Source organism: Ambystoma mexicanum, chromosome 1q (genome assembly GCF_040938575.1).
Source record: "Ambystoma mexicanum isolate Mex_15411 chromosome 1q, UKY_AmexF1_1, whole genome shotgun sequence".
Taxonomy (NCBI): domain Eukaryota; kingdom Metazoa; phylum Chordata; class Amphibia; order Caudata; family Ambystomatidae; genus Ambystoma; species Ambystoma mexicanum.
The window spans coordinates 937,029,601-937,051,935 of NC_090922.1; the positions used below are offsets into that span (position 1 = coordinate 937,029,601).

General features: G+C 43.0%; 1 long non-coding RNA gene across 1 annotated transcript; it reads left to right on the forward strand.

The window, feature by feature from the left end:
• Positions 1-4,524: 4,524 nt before the first annotated feature.
• On the forward strand, positions 4,525-20,783 carry LOC138539412 (uncharacterized). Its single transcript, XR_011287485.1, has 3 exons — positions 4,525-4,593; positions 5,245-5,354; positions 20,080-20,783. It is a non-coding gene; the product is annotated as an uncharacterized lncRNA (long non-coding RNA).
• Positions 20,784-22,335: the final 1,552 nt, after the last annotated feature.

Consider the following 22,335-nt stretch of genomic DNA (forward strand, 5'->3'; position numbering starts at 1 on the left):
GCATTTCAGGAGTTTGCCCAGGAAAGGAGTGATAGAAATCAGGCGATAGTTTGCTGGACAGGTATGATCGGCAGAAGTTTCTTTAGGGGGGGTGCAGAAGGGAGTGATTGAGGAGAGAGGGGAAAGATCCAGTGGTGAAAGAGTGATTGCAGAAATCAGCCAAGGCTGGAGCGAGGGTGGAAAGGTGGTCCTTGATGGTTCTGGAGGAGCAGTGGAGCACCTGTTTGAATAAGACTTTCCTAGATTGGACTTGTCTAAAGACATCGTCAGGTATTGTCAGGGAGAAGGAGGAAAAGGGAAGAGGAGAGGGAGAGGCGGCCAAAGAGGGCCTGACAGAGGTACAAGGAGAGGAAGAGGAAAGTGAGGACAGGATGTCCTGAGTTTTAGTGGTGAAATGAGAGGCCAGGGCTGTACAGTGTGTCTGAGGTGGGCGCAGGAGAGGTGGAGACTGCAGTAGGATTGGCCAGCTCCTCGCAGATTTTAAAGAATTTGGCTGTGTTGTTGGAGGCTGCAGAGACACAGGTTTGGATATGGATCTTCTTCTTGTTGAGGACAGAGAGTCTGTATTGCCTTTGGAGCAGGCCAGTTTGTCAGAGGGTGCGCTGAAGCCCTCCACTTCCTCTTAGCCACCCTGCACTTGTGTTTCAGGGCGGCGAGGTCAGAGTCATACCAAGAGTTGCACTTGGAGGAAGGCTTCAGATGGATTCTCATGACAGGCACACAGATGTCTAGGGTGTTGGAGATAGAAAGATGCAGGTTAGAGAGGGCTGTGTCAGAGTGCGAGTCAATCGCAGGAGTAGGCGGAGCAGAGAAAGAGGCAAAGGCTGCTTGAGTAGAAAGCTTCAGGTGAGGGGAGAGCAGAAAGTGGTCAGTCCATGAGAGAGGAAGAGAGGAGTGGTGAGAGGGTTAGAGAGGGGGATATCCTAGGAGATGATAACATCCAAGGTCTATCTGGCAGAGTGTGTCAGGCCAGAGGGTTGAATGGAAAGGGAGAGAGGGTTTCATAGGTTGCGGAAGAGCCCAGAGGTTAGAAGCATCTAGGGCAGATGTTGAGAGGTTGAGTAAAGGAGAGAGGAAGATAGGTCAGCCCATCGTGAGCAGAAGAGGGTGGCCTGGCCAGGTGGCCACAGTCAGAGAGAGGCCAGGAGAGATAGAGAGCCTGCAGACTAGGCATTCAAATGAGGAGTAGGCGTGCACAGGAATGACAGAAGCAGGGACCCACTCCGGAAAGATCAGAGCCAATCCACCTCCGGGCGGGTTAGTTCTGGACTCAGAGAGGATTGTGTAACCCTCAGGGAGGAGAGTGTCAAAACTCGTGACAGAGCTGACGTGAACCATGTCTCGGTGAGAGCAAGGACTTCCAGGTCAAGGTCTTCGAGGAGGTGGCAGATGTCAGAGGAATGACATCTGCCATGAAACTTTCCTGGCTGGAGGGAATAAGCAATTCTTTGCTGAAGAATTGCTTAAAGTCTTCTGTTGTAAATTAATTAACACTGCAAAGCTGTTGTAAACTGATCTTCACCACAGAGGCACTTGTTTGTAAATTACTATTCGAGCAGCTGAGTATACCCGAATAGAGAAGCAGTAGGCCTGGCATGGGAGTAAACCAGGTGTGATTGAATTAGTAGGCCTGGCATTGAAGTAAACCAGGTAGAAGTTGATGAAGTGCACTGAAGTGGTGTTAGAAATGTATCCTGACAAACTTTCATTGTTGAAGAAAGAACTGTACAAAACTGCTGCAGAAGGTTTATATAGCTTCAGAAATAATAAGTTGTTGCAAAGCATCCTGATTATGACAATTTATGTTGATAGGAATGAACTAAGGCACTATTCTTTATGTGAATAAGATTACTTTGAGTCGTACTTTCACAAGAGGAAGACAAAGAACCTTTGCTGAATCACTGGAGTGTTGGAACATTTGTTGTCAAGTTGTAACACAGTCACAAAGAACTGTGTTAGAACTTTGTTATAAACCAGGATTTCCTTAATTCTTTTTGAAACTGTAGAGCAGAATCCTGCTTGAATCTGGGAAAGGGGAATTTACCCATATTATAAGGAGAGACTGTTGTCATATTGTGAATGTAACTGTTATATTTGTGTTGCCTTTGATATGCCATGCATTGCCTTATTGAGTACTGTAAATATAAGTGTGAAGGACAGAGATCCTTTGTTAGAGTGTTTACTTTAGTTTATTTTATGCAGTGAAATCCTCATCAGGGTAGGGATAGTGAGGCATTTATCAAACCTTACAATACAATGGCATCTTTTGACCCCCTCAGTTTTCAGACACCTCACAGCTAACATCCTGCTGTATTAGCCCATTGCATCTGAACTAATTAAGTATTTTTACAGGGGTTAGCTTGGAATGGTAAGATACACCTGTCAATGTTATTGTTTACTTATATGTTTACACTCTATGATCATGTTTCTATTCAGTGTGTATTTTACTTGTGTGTGAAAACTTTGGGGTGCAGCAAGCATTGTATTATTTTAGTGAATGTATCACTGTGTTATATTACCCATTGTGTGTGTTTTTGTTTGTTTATTACAACTTTGAAGTGTGCTGTGTAATGTAGCAATGCATTATAGTGAGCAAAACAATGTATTATAGTAGAAAATGTTTGCTTATCGATTAAAGCTTTTAAAAGATTAATAAGATTTTTATTTCATGTACATTTCTTTCCTTTTTCTAAAATAGCTTTTCAAATTTCAGGTCCATGCACTTCACAAAACAAGTCTTTACTTATTAGTACACATTGGTGTATTTGTGTATTGCACTATTTTTGAAAGTGTCAAAGTTAGTGGGACCCTGTTTGTTCTCATATAACTGTCCCGCCACTCATCCTCTTCTCTTAACACTTTCCACTCCTTCCAACGTGAATATATGATGTAATTTCAGGATGAAAGTGGGAGTGTGTCGTCCATACAACTAAGCTACTTGGGTATGCAAATGAGGTCTAGCAGATTTCTGGATCATGCGTGTTAGGGGCTCGTCAGAGAAATGAAAACAAAAAGAAGGCTCCAGAGCAAAGAGGGAGCTTGGAAGTCTGTCAGACATTATGAAGTGGAAGTGCTGGGAATTATTTTATTCACTGTCAAATATACAATGGAGGTCATTACGACCAGTCGGTAAGGGTTAACGCTGTTGTTAACCCTTAACGCCTGATTCCAATTTTAACAGCTGCTTTTAGCAGGCGTTAAAATCCATGGCGCTAAACCGCCTTGGTGCTAATTACGGCACTGTAATTTACGGTGCCGTAATTAGCGCCTTCCCCACTCCCATTATGCCCTATGGGGCAAAAATGGGAATGGGGAAGGGTAAATGGGAAATGGGGATTTACCGCCCCACTCACCTTGGAATGGGGCGGTAAATCCGCCATCCACCATGGTGTAAACATAGTTTACACCATGGTGGTAAAGTTGGTGTACTTACCGCCTGGGTCGTAATGACCTCCAATATCACTAAATTAAAAAAAACTGTGGCGGAACGAGGATACAAATTCAGTAGAAAAAATGTAATTTATTTAAACATATTCTATATTTAAAAGCCGCTCAGCTGGCTCCTGATTTAATAGCAACACATTGTGACACAATCATACAGCTAAAACCACAATTTTGTGTACAGTGTTGTGTAACCAATGAATGTTTGGTGTACATACTGTGAATGTATTACAGGAAACTGGTGCCCTGAAAAAATGTATGCATACTTGCCAACATTCTGAGACCAACAAGATGTAGGAATTTTCAAGTTTGAAAAATAATAATTCCCATAACAATGACATCACAGGAAAATACAAAACATACAAACAGCACAACATGGAAAGAAGTTGAAATGTTAAAAATTTATATTTCTGAATGCTAACACCAAATTGTCGGCAGATGCTTTGTGATGGTGTTACACTCTGCCACTTGCTTTCACTGCTGGTTCACCTAAGGGTTGTACCGGCAAGAGTGCAGGAGAGAGTCACAGAGCTGTCAGGTTAGTGGATGTGCCCTAAATGAGAACATTAAAAGAGTAAACGCTATATGAGAAACGATATGTCCCTATAGTGAGCAGTCTTTTCTCCCTCTGTGATTATATATAGCATAGCTCTCAACTCACACGCTTTTGGCGGGTGTCACCCACCTTGTGAAGGGCTGACTCACCCGCCAAGCCTCCTTCAAGCCCATTCTTTCCAATGGGCGTCTCATCCGCCAAAAACAAAATCGGGTTATTACACCCGCCTTTGCAACACAAATGGTTGAGAACTATGTATATAGTTTGATAAGTACACAACGTGATATCTGTGAACCGCCAACAAATGCACAGGCACTGTGCCCTAGTGACTATATATACACACAGTATAACAATGGACACGTTGACACGTTTATCCTCTTGCAAAACCACCCTTCTCAAAAGAAAAATACTGCCCTGTACGCTTTTGCGAACACATAGTAAGATGGCCGCCAGGTTGTCACACTGTACCATTGGGTCATTGAAATAGACATAGGCGTTACCTAGGTAACATACATAAGCTCTGAGAGCCCGGCTCCAAGGTTGATCTAAGGAAGCCGTGGACGTATCCGCTGTTTGTTCGGCTTGCAGCCGCACAAGTAAGTGCCCCCCCTACAGTCCTTATCACCATAGCAACATTAGCGCAAGCAGTAGGGTTTCCCCTTGTAGATACTGCACAGACGCTGATTGAGCGAATTAAAATCACATAACTGGTATAACAGTTAGAAGTGCTCTTTGCTGTCATGTGTATACGTGGTGGCGCAGCGAGAGCCGAAAAGAAATCGATACTGAACACTGGCATCAGTGCTAGTTATATCTATGCCTGCATTCTCAAGCATGTGTCTGCTTCCCGAGAAAATACTACTGCAAAGGAAAAATCCTATTAAGACAGTTGGGTGGTCCTTAAAAGGGATTTACAGAGTGACGAATTGAGGCATAGTCTTTGGCACAAATATAGCAAGTTGTACAGCAACCATCATGCGCACAGCCCTCCGTGGGACATTATAGCCCTTCCTCACGTAGCCAGCCAGAGTTAGACACCCTCAGTAGGGTTTGTGTGGCTATGTTTGCACAAGCATTTATTTACACGCGTTTCTCCTTGCAGTGATCAAGGAGAGTAAGCGATTTTTCAACGCTAAGAACGGCAACTATATAAAAGTCAGTGCATCGTGGTGAAATAGCACACTGTGCAGTTTTTTTGGCAGCACATGGTAAGTGCTACAATGAACATATATGTGTAATTGTTTTAGGCTTTATCTCATTAAATGAGGAAGACACCAATCTGGGAACATTACCATGGTCGCATGGAATTGTTATGCATCTCAAGAAACTATTTCCCCAGTGACTGAGCAGCCGCCAGGTAAGTGATCCCCTCTACACCAGTTGCTATTAAACACAACTCCCACATACGCCATAAAAATATTTTTACACCCGTCTTGTACTTTTATGTCATCTTTTAATATAGATCAAACAAAAAGGTTAGGTGAACGACTAAGGTTCCGCAATCAAGTTAACAGCTAATATGTTTACTCTTTTGTAGCCATTGTGTGATACTCTGAACAACCACTGCCAAAGAACAAATGATGCTATCTAGATTTGGAGAATGGTGTAACATCAATTCCAACTAGTTGCAGAAAATTGTGGTTGCCCGCGTATACCGAAACAAAAACTATGTGCATTTGATCAAAGTATACTTATTGCACATGAAGCACACTTAATACTAAACCCTCATTGCAGGACTACATCAGAATCAGTCCGTTTTTTTCTGTCCTGTGTTATATGAGAGAAATGAGAACAAATCTTTGACTGGTTTGTTATATGTATGTGATTTTGGTTATCGATACTACGGATGATATTAATATTGTTTAATGAAATGTAATGAATAAACCGATTTTTATTAGAAAAAGACAAGTAAGGCATTGTGCAATATTTACTCCATAAAAGCACTACATTTAGAGGTTACACTAGGTCTGGGCACTTGAGGGACGGGTAGCTATTTACTCTCTTCTTGTTCAATATGTATTCTACCCATTTATTAGTGTAAGCCCCTCGGAAACAAAACATTCTAGGGGACAACCCTTGTTTTCCTAAGCAAAGAAAAGCTTCAGACGTAATGAAATCAGTGAGAGAAAACTCGAGTGTGGTCTTTTAATCAAAGAGAAAACTTGCCATAAGAATTGGACCTCTGTGTTTCTCATTAATCTGTTTTTAAACATTATTATTTCATGAATGTCTTTTTTGCATTGAAAAACGTTCCTTGTGCATTAATGGGGTACCCCTATATTCCTTTTGCGTTGCCACACCCCCCCCTTCCTTATTACTTAACTCTCTGTTTCTTTTGTCAGATGAGTAATTGATGACATTTATTTTCTAAATTGCGGGAGGTTTGCTCAATTTCATTTAAAAAATCTCTCTCTCCTTCTCTCTCCTTCTTTCTCTTTCTCTCTTTCTTTCTCTTTCTTTCTCTTTCTCTCCCCCCGCCCCCTTCCCATAAACATTTGAAAAGGTGCAGAAGCAAAAGACTTTCATGGCTTGTTCCAATAGCATTCCTTAACTTCATTGCTTGAATAGCTAAAAGATCAGTTATTTAAAAAGATCATGTTTCATGGTTCTGTCAAACCTACTTATCTAGGACTACTGGAGCCTTGTATCCTCATAGCACCCATTTACTATCCTAACTAGCAAAACCCTTACCACCAATCAATAAATACACTTTTTCTTCACAGTAGACTGGTAATGATAATGATGTGTTATTTACATAGCGCTTTCACCAAAGTGCTTTACATAGAACTTATTTACATACAATATTACCCAACCGAAGTTGGTACTCATTTATTAACCTTGGAAGGAGAAAGGCTGAGTTGACCTTGCCAGGATTCGAACCTGCGACCTGCAGGTCACAAAAAGATCGCAGCAGCGAGCACTTGGCTTGCTGAGCTATCTTGCTAACATCAGACCACCTCTCCACAATGGCAATGTAAGGTTTTGCCCTTGACACAAAAAAGGGCGGATTTAGGACAAACTTGGATAAAAAGATGTGATAAAGTATATATTTGGTCTCCAGTGATTTCATACACAGGGTGATCCCTTGGGAGTAGCACGTTTGAAGGAGTAATCATCTGATTTGATATCACTCAGGGGGAAGCTGAGAAACAGAATTGAGACATGTGGACGAGGAAGGGGCAGGCCAGTTTCTGCATATAGGTGACCATGGCTGTAGTACTACCTGCAAGTAAAGACCAAGCGGCTTTGAATTGCATTGGAGCCAATATGAATAGGACCAGTGGGAACTTTCTGTGAAAACATTAAGCAATGTACAGTACCCGGGTGCTGGAGCCATCCTCATCACGCAGACCCTTTTCAACAATGCAAGTCTGGCATGCTTGGGGTGTGATATTAGAAAAACCGAGACTGAGCTCCCCTGTTCTAGAAAATAATAATCCACCTCTGGATCCCTACCTTCTTGGTAACTGCTTAACATGAAGGGGCGGAAGGGGCGAAATAAAAAGTAAATGTACGGTTATTAGCCTCCTCAGCCCCACTAGACCCCCCAACTGGGGGGTGTTATGATTCTTTGGACTGATGACAGTCTATTTACAAAACCCACCATTTAGATTATTATATTAGATTTGGGGTACATTAATGTCGGTCTAATCTTACAGATCTGGATATTATTTCGTCCCATTACCTGTCCCAAACCGTAGGAACATTAGACCTCTGAATGTTTGAATTATGTCCTTAAATGTATAATTATCCCTTGTGGTCCTGTAGATCAGGATAGGTCTACTACGTATAGAGTATGTCACAGTGTTACTTCCACCTGAATATTGCAGTTTCAGTTATAGTTTAGATGGCACAATATTTAAGCAATAAGCCCCGAGGTGCAGGGCATTACTGCTTCAGGTAAATGCCCGGGGCCCATAGTTACGCAGGGGCATTATCTGAAGCTGTAATGCCCCCAAAGTCCTCCAGCGAGGAGCTTATTGCTATTAGTATCCCAGGAAGTTGCACCGCGATACTAATAGTTTGTAAACTGCGTTTCCCAACTTTAAAAAAAGAAAAAAGATGGCCGCCATTTGTTGGGAGGAGGACTTTCCATGGTGGTCTTGCTGATGTCGAAGCTGCGCCGGGAACACAACTGTTCCCGGGCAGCCAACAGACATGGACGCAGAAGGTAAGTGGGGGTGCCTTGTGGTGTGGAAAAGGGGGGCAGGGATGTGGTGCGGGAGCATGGGGAAGTGCACTTACCTGCAGAACCCGGCGAGGGAAGGTGGCGGCCCTCTGGAGGAGCTGAGGATGTGGACTTCATGAACACCTGTGTGTTACCAAATGTTATGCAGCAGCACTTGGTGAGAGATTGCTATGAGGACTGGGCACTCCTCTAGATTGTCACAACAGCTACTGTTTGATTTGCACAGCAAAAGACCCAAAGCTCACTTGTCACGAAGCCCCATGTGGCAGACTCAGGGAAGGGGTTCAGGAGACTCTGGGGGATGTGGGAAGTCAACCACTATGTACTACGATATTCAGATGTAGTGAATGGGGGATTCGCCAGAGCCTACCCGTCAGATCAATCTCTTGCAGACTGAAGTTGAAAGCTAGAGCACCCATTGTTTGGGAGCAGGCCCTCAAATTGCAAACTGAGACTTTGAGGTGCTGCAGAGATGGCCACACACACACACACACACACACACACACCCTCCCCCACACCATCCCCCCGTACCGCTTGCCACACAGCAATAGAGGGGTTTTGCAGGAGCCAGCGGTGCGGTAGTTAGATTGAGGCTGAAGGGAGTTAGAAGGAGGGGCAGAGAAGAGATCTGAGGAAGATGATGAGCTGGAGAAGTTACAGATATAGGAAGAAGCAGAGCCAGTGGTGTGAGAGAAACGATGTAGATGGAGAGAGTGTAAGAGAATGTGGGAGATGAAGGAGGAGGTGAGAGCACTACATGGAAAAAGGAGGTGGAGAGAAAGGAGCAGGCAGAAACTGATGGAAGCCACGCAGTCATTGTGCTCTAAGGAAGGTCCCTTATCCGCTAATTACTGGGGGTTCTGGCCTACATCCTTACCACTGTAAAGGTCCAAAGTTGTAAGGGGGAGATGTGGAGCAAGCCTTGCTATGGGCAAGATGGCCAAGCGCAGGGAAGATGGCTTAGTACCTCTTAAAACCTGCATACTGCCCTAGGCTGAGAAGCATGGCATTGACTGCAGCTGGGACAGACAGGAAAGAAATAGACTGTCTACAACTGCACCCAAAGACATCGGCATTGGAGAACCTAGCACTGGACATTGTGCAACAAGCCTATGATGGAATTAGGAACTTCCTAGAACTGTACGTGACTTTGTGTGAATAAACCAGGGTGATACCGCACTAACCACAAACTGTTGTAGACTAGGGTAACTAGACTCTGGCCCACAATCCTATATTAGACTAGGGTTTGAATATCCCTCTCACTTCGTTGTGGTTTTAAACCTCTGCACTCTTATATTGAGAAGTCGCCCTACTGTGTAAGTGCACCTCACTTCTATTTTTTTCTTTAAAGAAAATAAAATTGTATCCCAATTGTTTGATCTTCTGTTGCTCCCCTGACATGTGAGAGGACACAAATCTTAGTCTTCAGTCACTGCAATAATATCTGGAAACAGGAGCACTGGCGACCTAGGACTGGATTCAGGGTACCCTGAAAATGATTCAGGTGCTGTTAAATGACCTGATAAACTACAAATGAGCAAGCAAAGGTCCTCGTTTTAGGGGGCCATGTGGATGAGGACCAAATGTATAATCAAAAGCAACAGTTCCACACTACAGCTACCCACTCGTCATACGCTCAGGTTGTGCTTATCCCATTTTACCAAATACACAGAGCTGTCATATGCAATTTAGACAGAGATACATAGGGTATTTAGAAAATCACATACATATTTTAATCAATTATACACAGTATTTATAAACAACTAAAAGACACATGAAATATACAAACATCATACCAATGCCAATCTGTGTCCAAATGAGATTATCTGAATTTGTATCCACATACTTGTTATTTTTGTAGGGATAGGGAGTGAGGTTAGTATTGGGAAGAGAGGGGCATAGTTCAAAACACATGCAACTATGTTCACCCTCACTATTCTGTTACAGCACTAAGTGCGTCACGTTATTCGAGACACCTGTAACTTCATTGGCCCTCATTGAACACTAGATCGTGTTTCTGGGTCCAAGGCGTTGAGTATAGTATTGAGCAAATCTACATTGTAGACTCCCCTGGGCCTGTCTTCAGGACATTACTCGTTACATACACGTGGACAACTTTGACGTGTGCTGATGATGTACAATAAACTTCACATTCACTACTGTGAAAGAACAAAAAAGTATCAATTAAAAACAAACCCACTATATCAGTGTATCATCTCTATTGTATACGGTCAGGGGATATTGCACTAACCTCCAATTGCTTTGAGGCGTATGAGATCACGGATTTCAGTTATCAATGTTCCGAAAGTCCTTCATCAGCAATTATTATTGGCACACTAATGGAAACAAATGTGAAAGACATCTTAGTTTACAAACGTTTTAGCACTGTCAGGCACATATTTGAAGACAAGAGTAACAGCATCTTGTGTCTCCCATAGTTTTTAATTTTTGCTGGTGAAGAGTTTGTCCAACACACGTTTATGCGCTTTCTTTCAAAAACATATCGTCTATAATTACTTAGGACATAAGTATTTTTCGTTATTCCAAGTTCTGGCTGATCTATTTCTTTGTTAACCCACGTATGTATAATTACATTAGCCTTATACATAATGTATACACGCTTTTACTTTTCTGTCCTAATACAGGCTTTTCTGCCTTCATGCACATTTCTGGATGTCTTCTCTGTTATTTCTTCGTTTTTAGGCGACTATTCTGAAATCCACGGCTTCCAAGTAAATACTTTTCAGCAGCATTTGTTCGCTATGGCTGCAAGTGCATACGTTCTGCAAGAGAGAATTTATGTAAAAAAAACTCATTCTTTACTTACTTGAGAGCGCTTTTTACAATTATGCCGACATACGCGTCACACTTACTTCATTCTTAAAGTGTGTCCTCGTTTATACTGCACTGCATTCCTCGCATCTATGCCGGGGACGAAGTGTTTACACTGACAAAATTAGCTGAAGCCCGCCTGGAACGCGAGGCGAGTTATTTCTCCTGCGTGCGTTGTTTTCGCTGATGCTTCGTGCACTTGCCAAAGAAGCAGTTGTAATCGAAGGCATATATTTGTGTGTCATTAATTTCTTTCGTTTCTACAGGGCATTTTGTACACGACAAGCAGCGTTTATTCTTACCTCACGTAGTTGAGTCCTTTCGTTTTTTGTTGCCAGATACTTCGGGCAGCACCTTTTGTTTCCCGAACGTGGATCAAATACTTGCTTTCGTAACGATAGACTGCTTTCCTTCAAAAAGGGACACACCTTTGTAGACGCCATTTGGTTGCAGTGTTAAGATGCTGATAAGGCACTGGCGAAATTATAAGACACTGGCGAAATTATGGAACGCTTAAAGAAATGACAAGTGTATGTTTATATGTGTATTAACATTGAAACAGAAAAATAAATAAAAAGTTCCTGCTGGGACCCGCTAAGGGAGCTCGGAATAGGGCAGTAAGGGTTTACCGGCACCGGCATCATTACCGTTGACCGTTAACCCTTACCGTCCAACTCGTAATGACCCCCATAGTCTCCAAAAATCCAGCTACTCTTATATTGTGTTTCAGCAGGACATAATGTTTCTAACTGGTGTTCCTAATGTAAAGTGAAAGCGACCTGTATGTGGGTGTGTTCTCATTGCCGTATTGAATTAATTAATTCTCTGACTACCTAAATGTGTTTTTATTTTAACTGAGCCTGTGATCCTTTGATCACCTGTACTTCCACAAGAGTGTGTATGTGCGTGTGTGTATGCATGCGCATGTGTGTGTGTGTGTGTCACTCCCCCTCTCCTTATAAGCATGTCATGACAGGGACTCTAACCTAATTATCTCTATTTTTCCCCAATCTCATGAAAAATGTTTTTTCTTTTTATATCTCCAAATTCCACTTCTCTCTGCTCCTAATAAATCAATTAATGGTGCATAATAGTAATCAAAATCTTGCTCAATAATTGTGCAAAGCCCTCCTTGTTTCTCTTTGTCAGCTCCCAGCCTGCTTGTACTTATGATATGGCATTTATAACGCGCCTATATACAAGTGTTTCAAGGCGCGACGGGGCAAGGGGGGAACAAAGGGAGGACAGACAATGATTCTAGGAGGTCAGGTGTCATTCAGACCGCGCAAGGGAAGGGGGGGGAAAGGAAAAGTGCGCAGGGCGAAGGGAGAGGGGAAAGTGCAGTACATGGGAAGTGGGATAAATACGACACATAAAACAGCCAGCTAGTGGCAGTGCAAGGAAGTGCAGACGTAAGTGATGGTAGGAGGACTGAAGGGATACAGAAAAACGGTCCCCAAGAGCAGGGGTTGCCAGGGAGGCAGTGCAGGTGGGTAATTGACGGGGCCTGGGCCAGAGATCAGAAAGGGTGGCCAGGTAACCAGTGCAATTTCAGTCAGGAATTTAGCAAGGGAGGGGAGGAGAGAAAGCAGAAGCAAAGAGGAAGGTTTTGAGGTGTTTCCCGAACCGGAGATGGTTCTCGAGTTTCAGGAAGGCAGGAAGGCTGTTCCAGAGAGAGGCCCCTGCCGAAGAGAGTGATCTGCCACACCAACTTGTTGCTTGGAGAAGCGACTGACCCTAAGGGAATTGGAGGCAGATGAGCGAAGAGCTCAAGGAGGAAGATATTTAGGAAGAGAGAGTTCAAGGTATTGTGGCCCCAGACCTCAGAAGGCCTTGTGTACAATACAGAGGGTTTTTGAACTTAATCCTCGCAGCCACTAGGAGCCAGTGCAGAGATTTCAGTCCTGGAGAGATACGATCCCTGGGCTTGAGGCCAAGGACAAGTCTCGCAGTTGCAGAGGGCGTAGAGTGGAGGCAGGCAGATTTAGATAGAGGCTGTTGCAGTAGTCCAGCTTGGAGAGGACCAGGGCTCTGGAGACAGTGAGCTTCTGGGGGAAGGAGAGGAAAGGAAGAATACTTCTAAAGAGGTGCAGCTGGTAGTGTGACTTCTTAGAGACGTCAGAGATGTGAGGGGAGAAGGAAAGTGCAGAGTCGAAGATGACCCCAAGGTTTTTAGCCTTGCAGGTGGGAGTGGGAGGAGGGCCAAGAGAGGCCAGCCAGAGAGCTGCAGGGAAGGAGGGAGTGGGGGTGCCGATGAGTAGAATATAAGTCTTACTGGCATTAAGGCAGAGGTCATTGAAGGCACACCATTCCTGGATGGAAGACAGACAGTCAGAGATGAGGAAAGGAGAGGAGGAGGCTGAGGGTAGCCTGAAAATGAGCTGGGTATCATCCGCATAGCATTGAAAGTTGGGACAGAGCGGCGATGCGGTAGGCAAGGAGTGCCAGGTATTGGTTGAACAGCCAGGGAGAGAGGTTAGATCCCTGGGGGACACCACAGGTAGAGAAAAAGATGTCAGAGAGGAAAGACCCAAGTTGGACCTGCGAGGGTCGGTCGGAGAGGAAAGAAGTCAGCCACGCCAGAGCCTGACCATTGATACCCATGTTATCACAGAGATGGTTGAGCAGGATGGCATGGTTGACAGTGTCAAAGGCAGAAGAGTGATCAAGCAAGATAAGAACGCAAGTGGTGTTAGAGTCGAGGTTAGTGAGCAGGTCTTCACGGATGTTCAGGAGAGCAGTTTCTGTACTTCTGGCAGCTCTGAAGCCAAACTGATGGTCATGAAGACAACCAACAGATTCAGTGTGGAGATTGAGCTGGGAGATGGCCAGTTTTTCCAGCAGCTTGCTCAGGAAGGGAGTGATGGAGATAGGGCGATAGTTAGCTGGGCAGGAGGGGTCGGCAGAGGGTTTCTTAAGAAGAGGGTGCACAAGGGAGTGCTTCAGGGGGGAAGGGAAAACTCCAGTGTCGAAGGAGTGATTGCAGAAATCCGGCAGGGCAGGAGCCAGGGAGTCGATGTGATCCTTGATAGTTTTGTAGGAACAGGGGTGAACCTGTTTCTACAAGACTTTCATAGATCGGACTTGTCTAGAAACCTTGTCTGGAGAGAAAAGGGGAAAGGCCGATAAGGAGGGAGGAGGGGTAGCTGCAGAAGGGCCAGAGGAAGAGCAGGGAATAGCGGGAGGCGGGTGAGAGGGAGGAGAGTGAGGACAGGATGTCCTGAGGTTTTGAAATGAAGTGAGAAGCCAGTGCCGTGCAGAGGGCCTGGGAAGGGTCAGGAGAGGTAGAGACTGCGGCAGGATTGGCCAGTTCCTTGCAGATTTCAAAGAGTTCAGCCGAGTTGTTAGATGCCGCAGAGACGCAGGCTTGAATATGAGCTCTCTTCTTGGTGAGGACGGAGAGCCGGTATTGCCTTTGCAGCAGGCAGCAGACCAGTTTGTCAGAGGATGAACTTGAAGCACGCCATTTCCTCTCGGCAACCCTACACTTACGTTTTAGGGTGACGAGGTCTGAGTCATACCAGGAGTTAGACTTGGCTTTGAGCTTCAGGCGGATTCTCATGACAGGGGCACGGATATCGAGAGTATCAGATATAGAAGAGTGGAGCATGGAGAGGGCTGTGTCAGGGTGAGAGTCAGCCAGGGGAGAAGGAGGGGGTAAGAAGGTGGCGGCGAAAGCCTCAGCTGACACACGCTTCATGGGTCGGGTGACTGAGAAGGTGGGTGGCAGTGACGGAGGTGGCTTGGACTGCGGGGTGGGGAGGGTGAGGTGGGAGGATAGGAGAAAGTGGTCACTCCAGAGAGGAGTGGAGAGAGGGACAGAGAGGGGAAGGTCTGTAGAGATCAGAACATCGAGAGTGTGCCCTGCAGAATGAGTCGGGCCAGAGGGGAGAATGGTGAGTGAGAGAGAGTCACAGAGGTCGCGAAAGAGTTCAGAGGGGGGACAGGAGGCATCCAGGTGGATGTTGAAGTCTCCAAGAAGGAGGAGTTGAGTGGTTGAGGCCAGGAGTGAGGAGGAGAGGTCCACCCACTCAGAGAGGAAGGAAGAAATCTGACCAAGTGGCCGATAGATAGTAGCCACATTAAGGGAATGGCTAGGCGAGAGAGAGAGCCTACAGACGAGGCATTCAAGAGAGTAGTAGGCTTGCATAGGAATGATAGAGGCAGGAATCCACTCAGGGAAGATTGAGGGCTACGCCACCACCAGAGCGGTTGGGCCTAGGTGCAGAGAGGATCTTGTAGCCATCAGGTAGGAGTGTGTCAAAGCTGGTGACAGAGCTGGCCGTAAACCATGTCCCAGTGAGACCGAGGACATCGAGGTCAAGTTCTTCAAGAAGGTGGCAGATATCAGAAGAGTGTTTGACAGCGGAGCAGTAGTTAAGAATGGCAATGTGGAGAAGGTTGCCCTCCTTGAAGGACTTCCGGGGAGGGGTACAGATCAGGGGTATGCCCTGCGGAAGTGTAGAGAGCACCCGAGAGGGGGCATAGAGGGAGGGAGAAGGCAAGGTAGCCAAGGAAAGGGGGGAGGGGACAGCAGGAGAATAAAGGAAATTGATGAAGCGCGGAAAGCGTCTATCAAAGAGATGAAGGTTGGCCTGAGGGCCTTGGACCAAGAAGGTCCCATTAGAGTAGACATTAATGATAACCTTAGAGGATAGGAAGGAGGCCAGGCGGGCGTCCCAAAGGGTACCACCATTAATGGGAGAAGAGGAGAAAGGAGAGAGAACAGAGACCATATGAGGGGTCCATAGATCTGGTGAAGGAACGACAAAGAGGATGTCGTGAAAGTTTCCTTGGAGGAGGCACTGATGTAGATGTCGGCGTTAGGGAGGCTTGGGTTGGAGACCAGGATGTCCTTCTTAAACCTTTTCCTACCAGACTTAGTGAGGAGATCAGGATAGTCAATAGAGGAACAGTTTGAAAAGATAGGGGAGACAGAGAGCACCATTGAGTAGGTGGGAGAGGTGGGGGGGTCAAAGGGGTAGACTGACAAGACAGAGAGAGGCAAGTGCGCAGGAGAGTGGGACAAGACGACGGCACTTAGGAGGCGAGCGTAAAACAGGCACCAGACGTTCTAAGACAGGAAAGAAGACATACCTATTTGAGAATCCTAAAGAGGAGAAAAAGGCCTATTCATGAATATGTTTCATCTAAACAAACCCTGCAAAAATCTAAATAATGCAGTCTTTATTCTTGGAAATCATACTAATCAGGGTGTGTGCTCTATAAAGAATAATCCTTTAACCTAATGGCACAAACCTTTACAAAAATACCAGTGTGATTTCTTGTGTGTCTTCATAACTAATCCCTAAACTAGTGCATGTTATCGCCTAGTTATTTACTGAGATCTCTCCTCAATACAACATTTAATTTGTTATAAAATATATCATGGTTTTTTATCTATACCATGGGCAACCTTAGCCATAATGAATTTTAGAGTACTTCCTCTCATTACTTTTTGCTTCTCCATTCTAAATACAGATCTTTGCATCAATGCATGCACTTTCAACATTGTTGCTGAAAATAAGGTGTTTTATCTTATTTATTCTTACTATTCCCCATACATATTTACTGTGCTTAATCTAGTATCATTTGCTATTCTGTTAACCTACTTTTTAATGTAATTTGCATTCATAATTACATTTTTATTCTTGGCGCATGTTTTCACAAATTGCGTGATCTTGGGCATATTTTTTTTAATGACTATGCTGTGTAGTGGCAGAATTTCTGTCCTCTCTTGAAGCTTGCCTTAATTTGCTGTGGCTTTGGTGCATATGCTTGAGTCTGCATGGCTAATATACTTATAACTATGTATTTAATTGTGGTGCATATCCCTGTCCTCCTCTCTGTCCTTAATTACAAATATACTCACTGTTTTGGTTACTTATAGCACTTTCCTGTGCTTTCATTTGCAGACTGTCTTACTTTTGCTCTCACAATAAGTGTGTGTCCCTTTCTCATCCTCCTTCTCTCCTTCTGCAATCACTTTCCCATTTCCTTCTGCTGACATACTTCCTTGCCTTTTGTTACAAATTCTATGAAAATAAACTGTGTGCATCTGCTCTTCCTTAAGGCAGCGCACTGAAACTTTTTGGCAAAGCACCTTTCCTTTTTTCCAATTATTTTCCATTAATGTGTCTACATTTTTTTAATGGTTTCTTTCCATTGCCTTTTCCCCATCTGTGTAATTCGCCCATGCATGCTTCATGATATATGCTCTTTCAAAATGTCCCATTTATCACTAATAAAAAATGCCGATATTGCTTTAAAATGAGATGAACAAATCTGGGGTAGTCACCCATAATCTCATATAAATCAATCAAGTGCTCCTGTAGCACCTGGCTTCAACAAAACATGCACAAATACCATGAACAAATGCTGTTCTCAAAACCTTCTCAATTTCTTCAACTGGTGTATGACATATGGACCAACAGCTGAGCTTCCCTACTCAAGAAACATAGGCATTACATCTGTGTGTCACAAAACCCCATAAAAAACGAAAGTCAGTTAAAAACCAGAAGCCACACATTTTTTAAATCTGTCTCTGTTCATTCCATGCATGATCATACATGCATCAGGTCTAGCTCCCCTCATTCCCACTCACAATCACATTTTCATGAATTTTTATTTATTTTTCTGTTTCAATGTTAATACACATATAAACATACACTTGTCATTTGCGGGCCCGTTATTAGCGCCTTCCCCATTCACATTGAGCCCTATAGGGGCTCAAATAGGATTTGGGGAATGGTAAGCTGAATGGGGACTTACAGGGTCCGCATAGGTCAGAATGTCCCGGTAAATCCCCATTCAGCCAGACCGGACCCAGACCGGGTTTGGAGGCAGTCATGGCGCTCATGGCGCTAATAGGGCCATGGCTGCCTCCAAACTCGTAATGACCCCCTATAAATGGAAGAGAGATAGGAAGAGAGATAGGGATACCGTGAATTTACAGGCTCAATATGAGACAGGATGGGTGCACACTGTAAAACTTCATATACGAGTGGTAAGGATTCCGACTGGCAGGGCCAGGTAGAAGAGTGCATCAAATTCCCAGAAGGAGTAACAAAAAGAGAAGACAATACATCCACTAAGAAAGTGTAGGAAAAATGTACATAGGGGAATAAAGTAAAAATACACACATGCAAGGGATTATAATATGTCAAGCATAAGAGTCTGTGTTGTGTTTAGACTGATTAATATAAGATAATAATAAACAATTCAAGCTAAAAGCACAGAAATAAGAAGTTCCTCATCAAAATATTGACTTCAATCCAGGGGTTGAAATAAATAAATAAATAATAAATACATGGATATTAAAGCAGCAAAAAACACAAAAGTTGATAGAAGGTGTAAATAAAGGAACAAATTGTGACACAAGGTTGATGCAGGAAGGTGTGGATAAAATATTCTGATTTTCAAACAATGAGCAGCAATGGATGGTGCCTGTTTAAATTGATCAGTGTAGTATATTTCACAAAAATAAAATGCGATTAATGAAAGGCCAAGAAGGTATGGACAGCCAAGATTGATCTAGCAGTATGAGAGAACTTTTAGCAGAATTGCACAAAAGAACATATGAGAGTAAGTAACAAGAACATTGTTTGTCTTTATATGAAAATGCAGATTTATGTATTACAGATGAAAAACAAAATTGCCATTTTTGGAGCACGGGAGGAATGTCTATATGGCCTTAGCAGAGTATAGCGATATAATGGGAAGAAACATTATGACAAAGGTAAGTATTAATGGACAAGTAGAGAAAGAAAAGGTAAGTAGCAGTAGACACAGTAAGTGTGTGAATAATGTCAATTGATCATTATTAGGAGAAAGAGGACCCAGGGGAGTGCATAAAAAGATAGTAAGGGATACCGTCCTTTTAAATAGACAGCATTGTTCCCAAGAAAGGTGTAAACAGGTGTGAGCACAGAATAGTCATATATGCAAGTATGGTTATATCTAATGAAGAAAATGAAGAAGACTTTAGGATAAAATGTGGAGTAACCTTTTTGCAATCCTGACAATAAGGAATGTCAAATATGTACATTTGGCAACTGTATGAAACTTCAGGGATAGGCAAAACAGTGTTTATGGCACACTTGCATGCGTGCATTTAATAGGATCAGTGTTTATTTCCAAATACCACAGGCAGGTAAGATTAGTGTAGGAAGGGCAAAACATTTTTTTAAATATATCTCAACAGAATAAAAACAGTAAAGAAAGAAGAGAGCGCAGTCCCACACCATCAGGAGGAGTACAGAGAAAAAGTTCAGCATAGCAGAAAAGGTTACAAACTGGCCTGTCACTACACTTATGATATAAAGTGCACTATTGTTTCTATTTTTCAAGAAAGCAACCTTGCATTTTATTGGGCTGAGGATACAAAGATATGACCTCAGCAACATCATGCTAAAGGAAAAACAAAGGCCTATTTCAAGAAAATAACAGGTCGCTTTGGTAGCGTATCATGACTTTGCCTCTATTTTGGTTTCTACAGGGAGCAAGAAATAATATTAGTCATGGATACAGCAAGTAGAAAAGAGGGGAGCAGCTGAAGAAGACATCCTTTTTTGGGGGGGGGAAATGTTTTGAATTTGTTATGTTGTCTGTTTTGTCTTTTATTATTTTTATCATAAAGGAGACAGTGTAACGCTAGTGCTGTGAAGAATGACAACTACAGAGAAAATGTTTCCTTTGTCACTTAGAAAATAAGCACATTATAAGGAAAGAAAAAAATAAAGTGTGAGCCCATGAAAAGATGGGGCAACTAAAAGAAAACAATTATGTATGTGCTTTATGGTCTAATGTCATAGACATACCCAGGTATCAGCCAGTATATATATGTATAGCATAGATGACACTAAGGTATGCATGATAGGGAGAAAAAAAACTGCCATTCTATTATATTAGGAAAAGAGGAAATTCAGTAGCAATTGTTTTTGGGAGGTAGGAGTGCTTTAAAGAAAGGGATATGGTCCCCATAGGGTCTAGGTTTGAAGAGGAGGTACTGATGATAAAAATGTACTTTCTTCATGAAACTCATCCAGTTTTTATATTACAGATGGACGTGCTGCACCTGCACTCCGAGTGATCAAAAGCAACCGATCCTGCAAGCAGGGAGAAAAGCCCTCATTGTAAAAGGATTTCTGATGGATCCAGCCAGATGCAACTAAAATTGAAGACTTTCTTTATGAAACTCCCCCATCCTTGTGTTCCCCAGAAACAATTTAATGCCCCCAACTGACTATTTTATTTGAATCAGAAGATTGAGGGTTCGAGTCCTCTGTGGTCACAAAATAGTGGATCGTAAAAGACTGGCCTATGAATTAAGGGGCCCTATGAACTTGCTACACAGCAGCCCGAAGGACAAATAAAAATAAACTATGGACTAAATTGAGAAAGTCCTTGAACTTGGAATAAGGAGAATAAAGAATCGTGTGGAAGATGTGCATATGGAAGACTAATAAGATGAAGACAAAACTGAATGTGCATGGGGAGAGGGCAGGGGCCAAGGAAGTGTCATGGGGTGGGAGAAAGAAGAAAATGTACATATATAAATAAAAATGTTGCACATTGAAGGAACAGTAGAAAATGGGCTGGTGGGTTCCCTCGAGGAATAAGCAAAGGTTCTAATGATCTCTCCCGATTCTTGTGGTGGCCGAAATCACTTGTTGTGCTTGTTATTTTAAAAATGTTATTGGGTAATGGGTGGGAACCAGACAGGAGCAAACAAAGTTACTGTTTAGGGATATGTATATAGAAGGATTAAAAGAGGGCAACACATTTGCCATAATCTTTTGACAGAAGAGATACAAATATATCTTTGATTAGGAGAATACAATATGGTTGACGACACAATTCTTTTTATTAGGACTTTACATGGTTCACAAAATCGAAAACCTTTAGTCCTGTAGTTCCGGAGATAGCGCCAACTCAGACACTTGGGGAATACTCTTTAACCTTCACTTGATCGTTATCTGACGTGCTTGTTCTGCTGATCTCATAATAATCATGGAACAAAACTGTTTGCTTGATCCTTTCTCTTTACTCAGTTGTCCTGATCTCTTCCTGTGGTAAATTGTCTATCATCTGAAAGATTACCATTAGGAATCTTACCAAATGACAAATCTTTTGCTAGCTTTTAATTTATTGCTAGCTTTTCTCCTTCAATCAGCACACGCCACCAATCGGCTACGTTCCAAGTTTGATATTTCATTGCTATTTCTCCAAAATGGCGTGTCCGTTCTTTACTCAATGCTGGGCATTCCAGAGTCAGATGTTTCAAGGATTCCTTTGTTTCCTTTTGTAGACAGTCTACATCCTGCAAGTCCCTCCTTTTTTGCCCTTCTCTGTAGTATTTCTCCTGTGGTAATATGTTCAAGCGGAAGCGGATATATGTTGATCTTTGATACCAATTAGGGAATAATCTTAAATATTTCAGGAGGTTATTTAGTTTCCAAGGTTCACTCCAGAAGTCTGCTTGATTTTTTTACTTCCTTACCTTGTCTTGTGTCTCTATCCAATCTCTTGTATATAGTTTCCTCTTGATTTTATCTAGATTGGAGCACAAAGATGCATCTGTCTCGTTTAGGTCCACTAGGATACGTTGGCAGACGTTTTGCCATTAAATAAGGGTTTGATCGGATTGTTCTTCCATTGCCTTTTTGATTATAGCAAATCCTCTCCTGGGAGCTACTTCCACACATTTGCGGAAGAACTTAATGCTTTATCATTCTGCTATCGCTTTAAGGGAAGTCACAGCCAGCTCTCTTCTTATTATTTGAACCGATAGCGATTTCGGCAGTTGTAACACCGTCCGCCAAAACAGCTCTTCCAGCTTGGGCCATAGGTCCACTGGCAAAAAGAAAAAGAAGTTTCTGCTCCATAAGATACCATTGGGACAACTTTCATCCTGTAGAAAGTTACCACACCACTGGAATTAGTGTAAATATATAGTGTTTTTTCATTAAGATCTTTGCCTGTGATGCCAAATTGATAACTTTTCTTTTCATCTGCTCAATTCTAGGGATTTCACTTCTGTTATTTATGCAAAAGCCTAGATGGTTAATTGAGTTCACCCCCTGGATTTTATTTCCTTGCAGGAACCAACCATTCTTACCTCTCTTTCGGTTATTTATGACCTTCATACTTAGAATTCTTGATTTGTTTGCATCTACATACTTCTGTAGATCGAGATCGTCAAGTTGGTGTTGCATTCAGATAGGCATCTGATCCATTAAGACGATGTTGTCTGCGTACAGGAAGGAGCCTTCCTATTGATGATCCAGCTACTTTCAGGGGAAACGCACCGGTATAC